The sequence below is a fragment of the Dendropsophus ebraccatus genome, chromosome 2, assembly GCF_027789765.1.
Source record: "Dendropsophus ebraccatus isolate aDenEbr1 chromosome 2, aDenEbr1.pat, whole genome shotgun sequence".
NCBI lineage: Eukaryota > Metazoa > Chordata > Amphibia > Anura > Hylidae > Dendropsophus > Dendropsophus ebraccatus.
In genome coordinates, this window is record NC_091455.1 from 216328619 (window position 1) to 216348679 (window position 20061).

At 45.8% G+C, this 20061-nt stretch overlaps 1 protein-coding gene across 6 annotated transcripts in view; it reads right to left on the reverse strand.

Annotated features, from left to right (window-relative positions):
* Positions 1-19187, reverse strand: part of STEAP2 (STEAP2 metalloreductase) — a 90677-nt gene extending 71490 nt beyond the window's left edge. For 2 of the 6 annotated variants that reach the window (XM_069959518.1, XM_069959513.1), the window contains exon 1: positions 18944-19174. The gene's annotated coding sequence lies outside the window, so the exon portion shown is untranslated. Of the gene's footprint in view, positions 1-18895 lie in introns of all 6 variants that reach the window. The other 4 variants (XM_069959519.1, XM_069959515.1, XM_069959514.1 and 1 more) reach the window with 4 other exon arrangements.
* Between the last annotated feature and the right edge of the window lie 874 nt (positions 19188-20061).

A 20061-nucleotide genomic window follows, 5' to 3' on the forward strand; every position in this document is an offset into this window, starting at 1 on the left:
CATCCACTAGATACACTTCCAGGGACTCTCCACCATCATCCACCAGGGTCACCTACTTCCAGAGACTCTCCACCATCATCCACCAGGGTCACCTACTTCCAGAGACTCTCCACCATCATCCACCATGGACACCTACTTCCAGAGACTCTCCACCATAATCCCGGACTTTACCTCCATAGATGAGGAGAGGAAACTCCACATTCTGCTGGGGGAAGAGGAGACCACCATGGAAGTAGCTGCCCAGTATGTCTCCACCTGCCACCGGCTGAGAGGATTATAAGATACTATGGACTGTTATACATCTTATTATCCCCCAATCCTGCCCCTAACCCCGTATACACCCTCCTCCCCACATGGAGATAGGAGATAGATAGATAAATAGATAGATAGATAGATAGATAGATAGGAGGCTTTGTGGACTTCAAAAAGGCCTTTGACTCAGTGTGGCACCCGGGCCTATTCCTGAAACTGCTAGAGAGTGGAATAGGAGGGAAGACATACGACGTCATCAGAAGCTCGTACACCGATAACAGATGCAGCGTGAGGGTGAATGGAAAGAGAACGGCTTATTTCCAGCAGAGCAGAGGAGTCAGACAGGGCTGCAGCCTCAGTCCTACTCTTTTTAACATCTACATCAATGAGCTGGCAGCAGCCCTGGAGTCCTCCTCGGCACCAGGCCTCACCCTCCACGACACCCAGGTGAGATTTCTCTTGTATGCAGACGACCTTCTCCTCCTCTCACCAACCGAGAAAGGTCTCCAAGACCAGCTGCTCATCCTGGAGAAATTTAGCACTACGTGGGCCCTGCCCATCAACCCAAAGAAAACCAACGTCATGGTGTTCCAGAAAAGAAAACGGAAACCAGCCGGGCATTCTACCTTTCTGCTGAACAACCACCCACTCGCAAAAACAGACCGGTACACTTACCTGGGCCTAGAAATCAGCCAATCAGGGAGCTTCAAACAAGCCACAGAAATCCTGAAGGACAAAGCCTGCCGAACCTTCTATGCCATAAGAAGGCGCTTCTACCATCTTAGACCACCAGTGACCGTGTGGCTGAAAATATTCGACACCATCATTGCCCCAATCCTTCTGTATGGTAGTGAAGTCTGGGGCCCCGAGATATACTCAGACTGGTCAAAATGGGACTCTGGACCCACAGAAGTCTTCCACCTAGAATTCTGTAAATACCTTCTCCAGGTCCATCGGAGCACTTCAAACAGCGCCTGTCGAGCAGAGCTGGGCAGGTTCCCACTACACATTGCTGTCCACAAGAAGGCGCTATCATTCAGGGCCCACCTACACAGCAGCAGCCCCAGCTCCTACCACCACAAGGCCTTGCTGCATCAAGAAACCCCAGGAAAACAAAGCCCCCGGGAACAAGTCTCCCAAACCCAACCTGACCAAGCCGCCAACCAGCACCACATCAAACCCAACTTGACCAAGCCGCCAACCAGCACCACATCAAACCCAACCTGACCAAGCCGCCAACCAGCACCACATCAAACCCAACCTGACCAAGCCGCCAACCAGCACCACATCAAACCCAACCTGACCAAGCCGCCAACCAGCACCACATCAAACCCAACCTGACCAAGCCGCCAACCAGCACATCATTACGAAAAGCCAAATCTGTAAGATGATAGACAAGGAGAAGGAGGAATACATCAGCGTCTGGAGGAACGACATCAGAGAATCCCAGAAACTGACCATATACCAGAGGCTACAGAGGGATTACAGACTGGCCCCATACCTGGAGAAACTACCCAACCCCAGAGACCGGAAAACCCTGAGCCGCTATAGACTGAGCGCCCACAACCTAGCTATTGAAACAGGGCGGCACCGACAGACGTACAAGCCCAGGGAGAGCCGACTGTGCCAGCAGTGCGACCAGGAGGCCGTGGAGGATGAGACCCACTTCCTGCTACACTGCCCCAAATACTCAGCAGTGAGGGACACTCACTATAGGAGACTCTCCAACCTCCTCCCAGGCTTCTCCACCATGGAGGAGGTAGAGAAACTACCCATCCTTCTGGGGGAAGAAGAGACCACAGCGACTATAGTGGCACAATACGTCACTGCCTGCCATAAACTGAGAGGAGCGTGATACGTCATGGACTCCGACTACCTGACCCCGGTATCCCCCCCCATCCCGCCATCTACGATATACCACAGACTTCCGTCCCTACCCCCCATCCCTACCCATCTTCCCCACCCATCCCCCAAATATCTCCTGTTTGCTTTGGCAATGCTAATATGTTATTTAGACCTGCCAATAAAGCTGATTTGATTTGATTTGATAGGAGATAGATAGATAGATAGGAGATAGATAGGAGATAGATAGATAGGAGATAGATAGGAGATAGATAGGAGATAGATAGGAGATAGATAGATAGGAGATAGATAGGAGATAGATAGGAGATAGATAGATAGATAGATAGATAGATAGATAGATAGATAGGAGATAGATAGATAGATAGATAGATAGATAGGAGATAGATAGATAGATAGATAGATAGATAGATAGATAGGAGATAGATAGATAGGAGATAGATAGATAGATAGATAGATAGATAGATAGGAGATAGATAGGAGATATATAGGAGATAGATAGATAGATAGATAGATAGATAGATAGATAGATAGATAGATAGATAGATAGATAGATAGATAGGAGATAGATAGATAGGAGATAGATAGATAGATAGATAGATAGGAGATAGATAGAAGATAGATAGATAGATAGATAGATAGATAGATAGATAGATAGATAGATAGATAGGAGATAGATAGATAGATAGATAGATAGATAGATAGATAGATAGATAGGAGATAGATAGATAGATAGATAGATAGAAGATAGATAGATAGATAGATAGATAGATAGGAGATAGATAGATAGATAGATAGGAGATAGATAGGAGATAGATAGATAGATAGATAGATAGATAGGAGAGAGATAGATAGATAGATAGGATATAGATAGATAGGAGAGAGATAGATAGATAGATAGATAGATAGATAGATAGATAGGAGATAGATAGGAGATAGATAGATAGATAGATAGATAGATAGATAGATAGAAGATAGAAGATAGATAGATAGGAGATAGATAGATAGATAGATAGATAGATAGATAGATAGATAGATAAGAGATAGATAGATAGATAGATAGATAGATAGATAGATAGATAGATAGATAGATAGGAGATAGATAGGAGATAGATAGATAGGAGATAGATAGATAGATAGATAGATAGATAGATAGATAGGAGATAGATAGGAGATAGATAGATAGGAGATAGATAGGAGATAGATAGAAGATAGATAGATAGATAGATAGATAGATAGATAGATAGATAGGAGATAGATAGATAGATAGATAGATAGATAGATAGATAGGACAGGGCTCCAGACTAAAAAATTTACCTAGGAGCCATTGGCTCCTAACCTGAAAAATTTAGGCGCCAAATAGAATATTTGGTCGCCAACATTTTAAACCATGTAAAATTAATGTTATGTTAAATGGGACTTACTGTGTGCAGAGGCCGCGGCAGCATCCTCCTCCTCCTCCTCCTCCTCCTCCTCCTTTAGATTCTTTCTTTTCTTAGTTTGAAAACGTTCAACATGGAAACTTGCAACTTGACAACCATATCCAGTCTGACAACCATATCCAGTCTGACAACCATATACAGTCTGACTCAGTACTTCAGCTTCACTTGGCTAGCCTTTTAATGAGGCTTACTCTTCTGAACTTGAACTTAAAGGGAACCTGTCGACCCCCGTGCCGGGGTGACAGGCTCCCAACCCCCCGTTAGAGCCCCCTATATTCACCTCATGGCGCCGGGTCCCGCTTCTGAAGATGGTCGGGTCACGGAGATCTCAGCCGCTGCAGCCCGGCGCGCGCGCTGAGAGATGAGTCCAACGCTCATAGAGAATGATGGGAGAGTCCAGCGCTCCGTCATTCTCTATGAGCGTTGGACTCATCTCTCAGTGTGCGCGCCGGGCTGCAGCGGCTGAGATCTCCGTGACCCGACCATCTTCAGAAGCGGGACCCGGCGCGATGAGGTGAGTATAGGGGGCTCTAACGGGGGGTTGGGAGCCTGTCACCCCGTCACGGGGGGTGACAGGTTCCCTTTAAAAGCTTGCAACAGTCTATACATACTGAGCTAGACTTATGACTGCAGCCATAGTGACCCCCCACAAGATGTGTATATAGATAGATATATCTCTCACCTAGTGACTAATGCAAGTGACCCCCTACAATACAGACACCTGAGGGGCCCTGATAATAATAATTGTGCATATATCTATCTCCCAGTGTCTGCAGCCAGTTTGCCCTACACTTATAGATGGCCCCCTCCCCTTATAGATGACCCCCTCCTCCCCCCCATTATAGATACCCCCTCTTCTCCCCCCCATTATAGATGCCCCCTCCTCCCCCCATTATAGATGCCCCCTCTTCTCCCCCCCTTATAGATACCCCCTCCCCTTATAGATGGCCCCCTCTCCCCCCATTATAGATACCCCCTCTTCTCCCCCCCATTATAGATACCCCCTCTTCTCCCCCCCTTATAGATGCCCCCTCTTCTCCCCCCATTATAGATACCCCCTCTTCTCCCCCCCTTATAGATGCCCCCTCTTCTCCCCCCATTATAGATACCCCCTCTTCTCCCCCCCATTATAGATGCCCCCTCTTCTCCCCCCCTTATAGATTCCCCCTCACCTTATAGATGCCCCCTCTCCCCCCCATTATAGATGCCCCCTCTCCCCCCCCCATTATAGATGCCCCCTCCTCCCCCCCATTATAGATGCCCCCTCTTCTCCCCCCCATTATAGATGCCCCCTCTTCTCCCCCCCATTATAGATGCCCCCTCTTCTCCCCCCCTTATAGATTCCCCCTCACCTTATAGATGCCCCCTCTCCCCCCCCATTATAGATGCCCCCTCCTCCCCCCCATTATAGATGCCCCCTCTTCTCCCCCCATTATAGATGCCCCCTCTTCTCCCCCCATTATAGATACCCCCTCTTCTCCCCCCCTTATAGATACCCCCTCACCTTATAGATGCCCCCTCTCCCCCCCCATTATAGATGCCCCCTCTTCTCCCCCCCTTATAGATGGCCCCCTCTCCCCCCCTTGAAGATGGCCCCTCTTCTCCCCCCATTATAGATGCCCCCCCTTCTCTTCCCCCCATTATAGATGCCCCCCCCCCCCCTTTCCTCTATGCTAAGCAATATTTAAAAAAAAACAAACACACAAACTCACCTGACAACCCGCTCCCCCGGCGATCCTCTTGTTCTTCAGGCGCTGTCCCCGGCTGATGCGCAGCTGCCGGGGGTGTCCCATCCTATCCCCGGCAGCGCGGCGCGTCAGTGAGCTCCTATACGCCGGGGCTGTGACTTCTGACACAGGAAGCGTCTCTGACGCGCGCTTCCTGTGCCGGAAGTCAGGGCCCCAGGCAGCTCACTGATGCGCCGCGCTGCCGGGGATAGGACGGGACACCCCCGGCAGCTGCGCATCAGCGCATCAGCCGCGCATCTTAAAGAGACAGCGCGCCGCCGCCGGGGCCAGTCGCAAATGGCGCCCAGATTAATAAATCTGGGCGCCATTTGCAAAAAGTCAGTCGCATTGGCGACCATTTTGGTCGCCATCTGGAGCCCTGTAGGAGATAGATAGATAGATAGATAGATAGGAGATAGATAGATAGATAGATAGAAGATAGATAGATAGATAGATAGATAGATAGATAGATAGATAGATAGGAGATAGATAGATAGGAGATAGATAGATAGATAGATAGATAGATAGATAGATAGATAGATAGATAGATAGGAGAGAGATAGATAGATAGATAGGATATAGATAGATAGGAGAAAGATAGATAGATAGATAGATAGATAGGAGATAGATAGGAGATAGATAGATAGATAGATAGATAGATAGATAGAAGATAGATAGATAGGAGATAGATAGATAGATAGATAGATAGATAGATAGATAGATAGATAGATAGGAGATAGATAGATAGATAGGAGATAGATAGATAGATAAGAGATAGATAGATAGATAGATAGATAGATAGATAGATAGATAGATAGATAGGAGATAGATAGATAGGAGATAGATAGATAGATAGATTATAGATAGATAGATAGATAGATAGATAGATAGATAGATAGATAGATAGGAGATAGATAGATAGATAGATAGATAGGAGATAGATAGGAGATAGATAGATAGGAGATAGATAGATAGATAGATAGATAGATAGGAGATAGATAGGAGATAGATAGATAGATAGATAGATAGGAGATAGATAGATAGGAGATAGATAGATAGATAGATAGATAGATAGATAGATAGATAGATAGATAGGAGATAGATCCCCCCCCCCACCACCATGATACATCATGAACCCCTGTACACCGACCCCGGGTGAATCCCATTTCCTCAACTCCCTATTCTCCCCATGCTTTGGCAATGCTAATGTGTAACTTGGACCTGCCAATAAAGCTTTTTTGATTTGATTTGATTTGATAGATAGGAGATAGATAGATGGATAGATAGATAGATAGATAGATAGATAGGAGATAGATAGATAGATAGATAGATAGATAGATAGATAGATAGATAGATAGGAGATAGATAGGAGATAGATAGATAGATAGAAGGGATCTTAATAATATATTCTACACCATGGCAGAAATGGCTGACCTGCAAAAGAGTAGCCACAAGAAGACAAAAGAAAAAAATCCTAGCGCTTGGTTTGATAAGGAGTGCAAAGGTGTACGGAAGACCCTAAGATCGGCCTCAAATAAAAAGCACAGGGACCCCAACAACACCAAACTGCGGGAGGCCTATGACACAATACAAAGGCAATACAAAACCCTTCTCAGAAGGAAAAAACAGGAGTACACCTTAACCAAGCTCACCCAGCTCCAAGACGCCCTCCAAGAAAACTCCTTCTGGGAACTATGGAACCACCTGGGCACAAAGGGGAAGAAAAACACCCTCCACATTCAGAGCGGCAACATCTGGCTCCAATATTTCAAAAACCTCTATGGAGACATCCCGAAAGAGGAACGGAACCCGGACCAAGAACAAATTATATCAAAACTGAAGACCATGGAGGAGATACTGAAGGACTTCCAAAACCCTCTGGATTCACCTATAACACCGCAGGAGATTTCTGAGAGACTATCAACTATAAGGTGTAAGAAAGCCAGCGGTACTGACGGCATCCCCCCCGAAATGATCAAGTACAGCCCACCAGCAATACAGGCGGCCATAGCAAAACTGTACAACATTGTGCTGAGCTCTGGCCACTTCCCTCGTGCCTGGAACCAAGGTGTCATAACCCCAATACACAAGAGCGGGGACAGGTACGACCCGGCCAACTATCGGGGGGTATGTGTCAGCAGCAACCTGGGGAAACTCTTCAACAACATCCTGAACCAGAGAATCCTCAGCTTCCTCACCCAGCACAATATCCTCAGCAAAAGCCAAGCAGGGTTCATGCCGAACCACCGCACCACGGACCATGTCTATACCCTGCACCGCCTCATCCAGAGCCACGTCCACAACACAAAGAAAGGAAAAATATACGCCTGTTTTGTGGACTTCAAAAAGGCTTTCGATTCGGTGTGGCACCCAGGATTGCTTCTAAAGTTGCTGGAGAGTGGAATAGGGGGAAAGACCTATGATGTTATCAAAAGTTCCTACACTGGGAACCAATGCTGCGTGAAGGTAAATGGGAAGAGAACGGCTTATTTCCAGCAGAGCCGAGGAGTCAGGCAGGGCTGCTGCCTCAGCCCAACACTCTTCAACATTTATATCAATGAGCTAGCAGTAGCCCTGGAGTCCTCCCCAACACCAGGTCTCACCCTCCATGACACCGAGGTGAAATTCCTTCTGTATGCGGATGACCTTCTCCTCCTATCATCATCTGAGAAAGGTCTCCAAGACCAGCTAGCCATCCTGGAGAAGTTCAGCACCACATGGGCTCTACCCATCAACCTCAAAAAGACCAACACTGTGGTGTTCCAGAGAAGGAAAACAAAGTCAGCCGGGTCCCCTACCTTCACGCTACACAACCAGCCCCTTACAGCCACCAGCAGCTACACCTACCTGGGCCTGATAATAGAACAGACGGGGAGCTTCAAATCTGCCATCGAGATGCTGAGAGACAAAGCCTGCAAAACCTTCTACACCATCAGAAGACAATTCTACCACCTTAAGCCACCTGTCAGGGTTTGGCTTAAAATCTTTGACTCCATTATTGCACCAATTCTCCTGTATGGCAGCGAGGTCTGGGGTCCTCACACATACCCCGACTGGTCAAAATGGGATTCCAGCCCAACGGAAATCTTCCATTTGGAGTTCTGTAAGCATCTCCTCCAGGTCCATCGGAGCACCTCTAACTGTGCCTGTAGAGCAGAGCTGGGCAGATTCCCCCTGCACCTAACTATCCAGAAGAGGGCGCTGTCATTCTGGGGTCACCTACATGGTAGTAGTGAAGGGTCCTATCACCATAAAGCCTTGCTACACCAAGGGGCCCCAGGCAAAGCAGAGCCCCAAAACATACCCTCTGGAACCCAGCCCAACCAGACAATCCCACCATACCAGCTCACAAAAGCCGGGATCAGGAACACAATAACCAGGAGACAAGAAGACTACGTCCAAGAATGGAGGGAGGAGGTCCGAGCATCCCAGAAGCTGGCCGTGTACCAGAGCCTGCAGAGGGAATACAGACTGGCCCCATATCTGGAGGAGCTTCCCAACCCCAGAGACCGGAAGATCCTGAGCCGCTACAGACTGAGCGCCCACAACCTGGCCATTGAAACTGGGCGGCACCGACAGAGCTACATCCCCAGGGAGAGCCGACTGTGCCAGCAGTGCGACCAGGAGGCCATGGAGGATGAGGCCCACTTCCTGCTACACTGCTCTAAATACTCAGCAGTGAGGGACACTCACTATAGGAGACTCTCCAACCTCCTCCCAGGCTTCTCCACCATGGAGGAGGAAGAGAAACTACCCATCCTGCTGGGAGAAGAAGAGACCACAGCGACTATAGTGGCACAATACGTCACTGCCTGCCATAGACTGAGAGGAGCGTGAGACGTCATGGACTCCGATACCCCAACCCCGATAGGTCATGGACTCCAATACCCCGACCCTGAATGTATTCCCCCCCCCCCCCCCATGATACATCATGAACCCCTGTACACCGACCCCGGGTGAATCCCATTTCCTCAACTCCCTATTCTCCCCATGCTTTGGCAATGCTAATGTGTAACTTGGACCTGACAATAAAGCTTTTTTGATTTGATTTGATTTGATTTGATAGATAGATAGATAGATAGATAGATAGATAGATAGATAGATAGGAGATAGATAGATAGGAGATAGATAGATAGATAGATAGATAGATAGATAGGAGATAGATAGATAGATAGATAGATAGATAGATAGATAGATAGATAGGAGATAGATAGATAGATAGATAGATAGGAGATAGATAGATAGGAGATAGATAGATAGGAGATAGATAGATAGATAGATAGGAGATAGATAGATAGATAGATAGATAGATAGATAGATAGGAGATAGATAGGAGATAGGAGATAGATAGATAGGAGATAGATAGGAGATAGATAGGAGATAGATAGATAGGAGATAGATAGATAGGAGATAGATAGATAGATAGATAGATAGGAGATAGATAGATAGATAGATAGATAGATAGATAGATAGATAGGAGATAGATAGATAGATAGATAGATAGGAGATAGATAGATAGATAGATAGATAGATAGATAGATAGGAGACAGATAGATAGGAGATAGATAGATAGATAGATAGATAGGAGATAGATAGATAGATAGTTAGATAGATAGGAGATAGATAGATAGATAGATAGATAGGAGATAGATAGATAGATAGATAGATAGGAGATAGATAGATAGGAGATAGATAGATAGATAGATAGATAGATAGATAGATAGATAGATAGGAGATAGATAGGAGATAGATAGATAGATAGATAGATAGATAGATAGATAGATAGATAGGAGATAGATAGATAGATAGATAGATAGATAGGAGATAGATAGATAGATAGATAGATAGATAGGAGATAGATAGATAGGAGATAGATAGATAGATAGATAGATAGATAGATAGGAGATAGACAGATAGATAGATAGATAGATAGACAGGAGATAGATAGATAGATAGATAGATAGATAGATAGGAGATAGATAGATAGGAGATAGATAGATAGATAGATAGATAGATAGATAGGAGATAGATAGATAGATAGATAGATAGATAGATAGATAGATAGATAGGAGATAGATAATAGATAGATAGATAGGAGATAGATAGATAGATAGATAGGAGATAGATAGATAGATAGGAGATAGATAGATAGATAGATAGATAGATAGATAGGAGATAGATAGATAGATAGATAGATAGATAGGAGATAGATAGATAGATAGATAGGAGATAGATAGATAGATAGATAGATAGGAGATAGATAGATAGATAGATAGATAGATAGGAGATAGATAGATAGATAGATAGATAGATAGATAGATAGGAGATAGATAGGAGATAGATAGATAGATAGATAGATAGATAGGAGATAGATAGATAGATAGATAGATAGATAGATAGATAGATAGATAGATAGGAGATAGATAGATAGATAGATAGATAGATAGATAGATAGATAGATAGATAGGAGATATATAGATAGATAGGAGATAGATAGATAGATAGATAGATAGGAGATAGATAGATAATAGATAGATAGATAGATAGATAGATAGATAGATAGATAGATAGATAGATAGGAGATAGATAGGAGATAGATAGAAGATAGATAGATCCCGCCCAGCAGTCCAGGAGTAAGCAGCACTGAACATGAGCTCCTGAGTTTTCATCATTTTATACCTTGTAATGAGCAAATTCTAAGACGAAACCTGGGAAATACAAACTCCATGGGATACAGAAGCGAGCAGCACTAAAGCTCTTCATAAAAAGGAAAAACTTTTTTTGGATTTAAAGGACAAAACAAGAATCTTGCTTTGAGGACAGCCAACAATCATCAAGACAGACCACAAGGCTACAAGGACCATCAACCTCAAGAGTCCAAAGATCCTCAGCAGCCACAGGTAAGAGCTCCTGCTCCAACACCAACCCCTACACCCTCACCAGAAACTGCTAGAGACCAAACTCCATAGAAATAAGGATAATATTTAAAACATGCAAAATCACAATTTAGACCACGTAAAGTCCAGCAACATAGATGAGCAGAGGAGCCAGGCAGCCTCAGCCAGCAGGGGGTCAGACATCCTGGAGATAACATACTCAGAAGGGCTGCGGAGCATTCAGGCAAGGAAAGCCATAAAAGATGCCACCATCAGACAGAATCCAGAGACCCTCTATGCCGACTTTACTTATAAAGAGCCAATTAGGAGGAAAACGGATGTGGTCTTCTTCACCGAGCAGCCCAATGCCTGGAACAAAGCCTTCTGCAACTATTATGAAAACATCTCAAAGGGCGGCATCAACCGGGGCCGGCAGATCAGGGTAAAGGAAACTGGGGATGAGGAGGACACAGTACTCACCATAAACCTCTATAACACTGGCACCATCATGGTACAAGGAACTGAGGATAACCTCACTCAGTTTGAAAGAACATTTCCTGATATTAAAAACGAAGCTCAAAAACACAAGCAAGAGCAAAAACCAGAGACAGTCCCCAAGGACCCCCCTGTGTCTGTAGGTGAGGATGCTTCCCACCCAACACCCAACATTCTCAGAGACTGCTTATCTCAATTGGAGAGAGACTTTGTACAGTTCAAGGAGGAACTTCAAAGAAACCAAAGTGACAAAAATGCAAACGACAAAGCACTTAATGAAATAAACAAACTGAAATGTGAATTCACAGCAGCTCTAGGAGAAATGCAATGTAAAGTACAAGCCCTCCAAGAAGAAAACAGCAAGCTACAACAGGAGATAACAGATCTAAAGAGACAAATCCAGAACCAGGACGGGGGCCCAGGGGGGAGCACAGGCACAATGGCAGCCAGCATCCAGGACTTTATATCAGAGATCCGGAACAGACCAACAACACCAGAAATAAATGTGACCATACCAACCAACGGCGGACTGATCCAGATGGAGAGAGAGCCAACAACTATCAGAGCCGCTAGCACAGACCAGCACAAAGACCCAGCAACACAACCAAGTGGCACCCAGGAAACCATACAGCAAGCAGCCCGTAAGCCCCAACGCGGGGACACTGATACCGTACTAATCATAGACTCTAATGGGAAATACCTTAACATGAGGCGACTTTTCCCCAAAATTAGGGTTAAGAAAATTAATTGTGCAACCATTGAACAAGTCACAGCAGTTATCAATGAACCCCACTTTACCAACCCAACCAATCTAGTCATACATACAGGTACAAACAATCTCCAAGACCAGCAGCAACAAATTGCTGAACAGCTGACCCAGCTGGCAAAAACTGCACAAAAGAAGTTCCCGACCAGTAAAATAATAGTGTCCACCCTGCTGCCTAGAAAGGATGTGGCCAGCGATACCATCCAGACCATTAACAACGACCTAGCAGCTAAGATCAGCTCAGTGCCAAACATCACCCTGGCACAACACCCCAACATCAACCACCGCCACCTATACGACAGCAAACACCTCAACAAGCAAGGGGTCAGCCTCCTGGCCAAAGAAATAAAGGACATTGTACTAAACAGAACCCCCCGTCCTAGACCCCACACAGGCCAAACCAGAGACAACAGGGAAACGCCACCAACAACCCAAACACCTCAAGCATCATGTGCCACACCACAAACTGGAAACATGGCCCCATACCCCAAATCAGACCACCAAAGGCAAAAACCATGGAGAAAACCACCTGCCTCACACCGAGAAATAAAGAGCAGAGACCTAGACGAGATAAAGACCCTGCTCAGAACCCTTAGTAGGATACTCATGTGACTGGACAACACAAGCCTTGTCTACCATGCCAGAACCAGTCAGACCCCCAGACCGTCCTACACATCCAGCTCATTACAAGGTATACAGACCCCCTATGACATCCTTTATTATCAGCAGTTGGAACATCCAAGGTCTGAACGCTTCAGCCTTTGGATGTAAAGTAAAGGATCCGGACTTCACCCAGAGTCTGGAAAATAGTGACATCCAAATCCTCCTAGAAACCTGGACTAAAGCAGAGAGTGAGTCCCTGGTGCCCACTGGATACAGGGAAATCTCCGTCCCGGCCCTGAAAAACAAAACCACCAAACTAGGCCGCTGTTCAGGAGGAATACTAGTGTGGTACAAAGCGGAGTTCCATCAGCAGATCAGACCGGTGAAGCGAGGAGACAGCCACATCTGGATTAGAATAGACCGCTCCATCCTCACCGCCCAATCTGACATCTACCTATGCGCTGCCTACATACCACCGCCAGAGTCCCCTTACCACAACCCTGAAACCTTCGAAATCCTGCAAAGGGAAGCCGCCCACTATCAAACCCGCGGAAAAGTCCTCATAACTGGAGATCTCAATGCCAGAACAGGTAGGGAAAGAGACTACCTGACCGCAGACGGAAACATCTATATATATGGGGCAGAGACTGAATGTGATAGCTCAGTACACATGGAGAGGAACAGCTATGACAGCACAGTGAACAAGAGCGGCAAAAAATTGTTGAATCTCTGCCGAAGTTTGGGGCTTCACATCCTCAATGGTCGCACCAAGGGAGATTTCCTAGGAAGGACTACCTTAAACTCCCATGTGGGCAGCAGTGTAGTGGACTACGCCATCACAGATATGGGCCATTCAGACATTGGGGCCTTCATAGTCAATCCACAATCACACCTGTCGGACCATAACCAGATAGTCCTTTATATTAAGTCCACAAACAAACCACCGGGACAAAAACCCCATCAGGCCGGACTTTTCCCATTACATCCATCCTACAAGTGGTCCAAGATGTCGTCTCTCAAGTATAAAGAGATACACACTGAACCAAAAATCCAAGGGATGCTCAACAACTTTAACAACAAGGTGTACCAGAGTAACCCAGAAGGAGTGGACCAAGCGGTAAGGGATCTTAATAATATATTCTACACCATGGCAGAAATGGCTGACCTGCAAAAGAGTAGCATCAAGAAGACAAAAGAAAAAAATCCTAGCGCTTGGTTTGATAAGGAGTGCAAAGGTGTACGGAAGACCCTAAGATCGGCCTCAAATAAAAAGCACAGGGACCCCAACAACACTAAACTGCGGGAGGCCTATGACACAATACAAAGGCAATACAAAACCCTTCTCAGAAGGAAAAAACAGGAGTACACCTTAACCAAGCTCACCCAGCTCCAAGACGCCCTCCAAGAAAACTCCTTCTGGGAACTATGGAACCACCTGGGCACAAAGGGAAAGAAAAACACCCTCCACATTCAGAGCGGCAACATCTGGCTCCAATATTTCAAAAACCTCTATGGAGACATCCCGAAAGAGGAACGGAACCCGGACCAAGAACAAATTATATCAAAACTGAAGACCATGGAGGAGATACTGAAGGACTTCCAAAACCCTCTGGATTTACCTATAACACCGCAGGAGATTTCTGAGAGACTATCAACTATAAGGTGTAAGAAAGCCAGCGGTACTGACGGCATCCCCCCCGAAATGATCAAGTACAGCCCACCAGCAATACAGGCGGCCATAGCAAAACTGTACAACATTGTGCTGAGCTCTGGCTACTTCCCTCGTGCCTGGAACCAAGGGGTCATAACCCCAATACACAAGAGCGGGGACAGGTACGACCCGGCCAACTATCGGGGGGTATGTGTCAGCAGCAACCTGGGGAAACTCTTCAACAACATCCTGAACCAGAGAATCCTCAGCTTCCTCACCCAGCACAATATCCTCAGCAAAAGCCAAGCAGGGTTCATGCCGAACCACCGCACCACGGACCATGTCTATACCCTGCACCGCCTCATCCAGAGCCACGTCCACAACACAAAGAAAGGAAAAATATACGCCTGTTTTGTGGACTTCAAAAAGGCTTTCGATTCGGTGTGGCACCCAGGATTGCTTCTAAAATTGCTGGAGAGTGGAATAGGGGGAAAGACCTATGATGTTATCAAAAGTTCCTACACTGGGAACCAATGCTGCGTGAAGGTAAATGGGAAGAGAACGGCTTATTTCCAGCAGAGCCGAGGAGTCAGGCAGGGCTGCTGCCTCAGCCCAACACTCTTCAACATTTATATCAATGAGCTGGCAGCAGCCCTGGAGTCCTCCCCAACACCAGGTCTCACCCTCCATGACACCGAGGTGAAATTCCTTCTGTATGCGGATGACCTTCTCCTCCTATCATCATCTGAGAAAGGTCTCCAAGACCAGCTAGCCATCCTGGAGAAGTTCAGCACCACATGGGCTCTACCCATCAACCTCAAAAAGACCAAGACTGTGGTGTTCCAGAGAAGGAAAACAAAGTCAGCCGGGTCCCCTACCTTCACGCTACACAACCAGCCCCTTACAGCCACCAGCAGCTACACCTACCTGGGCCTGATAATAGAACAGACGGGGAGCTTCAAATCTGCCATCGAGATGCTGAGAGACAAAGCCTGCAAAACCTTCTACACCATCAGAAGACAATTCTACCACCTTAAACCACCTGTCAGGGTTTGGCTTAAAATCTTTGACTCCATTATTGCACCAATTCTCCTGTATGGCAGCGAGGTCTGGGGTCCTCACACATACCCCGACTGGTCAAAATGGGATTCCAGCCCAACGGAAATCTTCCATTTGGAGTTCTGTAAGCATCTCCTCCAGGTCCATCGGAGCACCTCTAACTGTGCCTGTAGAGCAGAGCTGGGCAGATTCCCCCTACACCTAACTATCCAGAAGAGGGCGCTGTCATTCTGGGGTCACCTACATGGTAGTAGTGAAGGTTCCTATCACCATAAAGCCTTGCTACACCAAGGGGCCCCAGGCAAAGCAGAGCCCCAAAACATACCCTCTGGAACCCAGCCCAACCAGACAATCCCACCATACCAGCTCACAAAAGCCGGGATCAGGAACATAATAACCAGGAGACAAGAAGACTACGTCCAAGAATGGAGAGAGGAGGTCAGGGCATCCCAGAAGCTGGCCGTGTACCAGAGCCTGCAGAGGGAGTATAGACTGGCCCCATATCTGGAGGAGCTTCCCAACCCCAGAGACCGGAAGATCCTGAGCCGCTACAGACTGAGCGCCCACAACCTGGCCATTGAAACTGGGCGGCACCGACAGAGCTACATCCCCAGGGAGAGCAGACTGTGCCAGCAGTGCGACCAGGAGGCCGTGGAGGATGAGGCCCACTTCCTGCTACACTGCTCCAAATACTCAGCAGTGAGGGACACTCACTATAGGAGACTCTCCAACCTCCTCCCAGGCTTCTCCACCATGGAGGAGGAAGAGAAACTACCCATCCTGCTGGGAGAAGAAGAGACCACAGCGACTATAGTGGCACAATACGTCACTGCCTGCCATAGACTGAGAGGAGCGTGATACGTCATGGACTCCGATACCCCAACCCCGATAGGTCATGGACTCCAATACCCCGACCCTGAATGTATTCCCCCCCCCCCCCCATGATACATCATGAACCCCTGTACACCGACCCCGGGTGAATCCCATTTCCTCAACTCCCTATTCTCCCCATGCTTTGGCAATGCTAATGTGTAACTTGGACCTGCCAATAAAGCTTTTTTGATTTGATTTGATTTGATTTGATAGATAGATAGATAGATAGATAGGAGATAGATAGGAGATAGATAGATAGGAGATAGATAGATAGATAGATAGATAGATAGATAGATAGATAGGAGATAGATAGATAGATAGATAGATAGATAGATAGATAGATAGATAGGAGATAGATAGATAGATAGATAGGAGATAGATAGGAGATAGATAGATAGGAGATAGATAGATAGATAGATAGATAGATAGGAGATAGATAGATAGATAGATAGATAGATAGATAGGAGATAGATAGATAGGAGATAGATAGATAGGAGATAGATAGATAGATAGATAGATAGATAGATAGGAGATAGATAGATAGATAGATAGATAGATAGATAGATAGGAGATAGATAGGAGATAGATAGGAGATAGATAGATAGATAGATAGATAGATAGATAGGAGATAGATAGATAGATAGATAATAGATAATAGATAGATAGGAGATAGATAGATAGATAGGAGATAGATAGATAGATAGATAGGAGATAGATAGGAGATAGATAGGAGATAGATAGGAGATAGATAGATAGGAGATAGATAGATAGGAGATAGATAGATAGGAGATAGATAGGAGATAGATAGATAGATAGGAGATAGATAGATAGATAGGAGATAGATAGATAGATAGATAGATAGGAGATAGATAGATAGATAGATAGATAAATAGATAGATAGATAGATAATAGATAGATAGATAGATAGATAGGAGATAGATAGGAGATAGATAGATAGATAGATAGGAGATAGATAGATAGATAGATAGATAGGAGATAGATAGATAGATAGGAGATAGATAGATAGATAGATAGATAGATAGATAGATAGATAGGAGATAGATAGATAGATAGATAGGAGATAGATAGATAGATAGATAGATAGGAGATAGATAGATAGATAGATAGATAGATAGATAGATAGATAGATAATAGATAGATAGATAGATAGATAGATAGATAGATAGATAGATAGATAGATAGATAGGAGATAGATAGGAGATAGATAGATAGATAGATAGGAGATAGATAGATAGATAGATAGATAGATAGATAGGAGATAGATAGATAGATAGATAGATAGATAGATAGATAGATAGATAGGAGATAGATAGATAGGAGATAGATAGGAGATAGATAGATAGGAGATAGATAGATAGATAGATAGATAGATAGATAGATAGGAGATAGATAGGAGATAGATAGGAGATAGATAGATAGATAGATAGATAGATAGATAGATAGATAGATAGATAGATAGGAGATAGATAGGAGATAGATAGATAGATAGATAGATAGATAGATAGATAGATAGGAGATAGATAGATAGATAGATAGATAGAAGATAGATAGATAGGAGATAGATAGATAGATAGATAGATAGATAGATAGGAGATAGATAGGAGATAGATAGATAGATAGATAGATAGATAGATAGATAGATAGATAATAGATAGATAGATATATAGGAGATAGATAGGAGATAGATAGATAGGAGATAGATAGATAGATAGATAGATAGATAGGAGATAGATAGGAGATAGATAGATAGATAGATAGATAGATAGGAGATAGATAGATAGATAGATAGATAGATAGATAGATAGAAGATAGATAGATAGGAGATAGATAGATAGATAGATAGATAGGAGATAGATAGGAGATAGATAGATAGATAGATATATAGATAGATAGGAGATAGATAGATAGGAGATAGATAGATAGGAGATAGATAGATAGATAGATAGGAGATAGATAGATAGATAGATAGATAGATAGATAGATAGATAGATAGATAGATAGATAGGAGATAGATAGATAGGAGATAGATAGGAGATAGATAGATAGGAGATAGATAGACAGATAGATAGATAGATAGGAGATAGATAGATAGGAGATAGATAGGAGATAGATAGATAGATAGATAGATAGATAGATAGATAGATAGGAGATAGATAGGAGATAGATAGATAGATAGATAGATAGGAGATAGGAGATAGATAGGAGATAGATAGATAGATAGGAGATAGAATATATATAGGTCTATGGGTCCCGGTATTCGGTGTACATACATATCTATAGGTCACTATCTGTATATATGCCGCCTGTGTCCTCCTCACCCTCTCCGGTGCCGCCTCCATCTCCCGGTGTCCCCCGGTGTCGCTATCCGTCACAGCGCTGGGTGATGATGATGGAGATGTCCCTGCACACCCCGGTAATGATGTCACGTATTCCCCGCCTCACCTGTGTGGATGAGGTCAGTGCAGGCTCCCGGGGCGGCGCGGGGACATGGTGACCTGTGAGGTACCGGGCCCGGGGGGAGGAGGCTGCGCGGCGCGGGGCTCGGGAGGCGGCCGCTGATTGGCTGCTCCGCCGCTGCTGTTGCTTTGCTGAGAGAAGGAGCTGGGAGGGGGGTACAGAGGGGGTGCGGGAGGGGCACCGGGGCTGGCGCTCTGCCTATCATCAGTATGGGAGGGGGGTACAGAGGGGGTGCGGGAGGGGCACCGGGGCTGGCGCTCTGCCTATCATCAGTATGGGAGGGGGGTACAGAGGGGGTGCGGGAGGGGCACCGGGGCTGGCGCTCTGCCTGTCATCACTGTACGGAGGGGGAGGGGGGTACAGGGGGGGTGCGGGAGGGGCACCGGGGCTGGCGCTCTGCCTGTCATCACTGTACGGAGGGGGGGCACTGGGGCCGGATGTACATTACATCTCTCTCAGCCAGCTGTGTATATAGTCATTGGGGGCCACCATAGCTAACAGGGCCCTTTCAGCTGCTGCCAGACACCAGCACCCCCATATCCTCCAGTGCCTCCATCTAATTGCCATGACTTCTGGCCCCTAATCAGACCGACCTGGAATGGGCCCCCACCCTACTGGGGCCCTATAGACCCCCCCCCCCCCCTCCATGGATCTACCTGGGCCTTATAGCCCCACATCAGCCGCCTGTATTGTATATTCGCCAGTATTCGGCATGTTACAGCGTTGGGCAGTTTTCAGGCCTTTGTCTATATCAGGACTCCCTGACACCAACCCATGTATCCATGCCGGGGGTCCTGGACTCCTGACACCAACCCATGTATCCATGCCGGGGGTCCTGGACTCCTGACACCAACCCATGTGTCCATGCCGGGGGTCCTGGACTCCTGACACCAACCCATGTATCCATGCCGGGGGTCCTGGACTCCTGACACCAACCCATGTATCCATGCCGGGGGTCCTGGACTCCTGACACCAACCC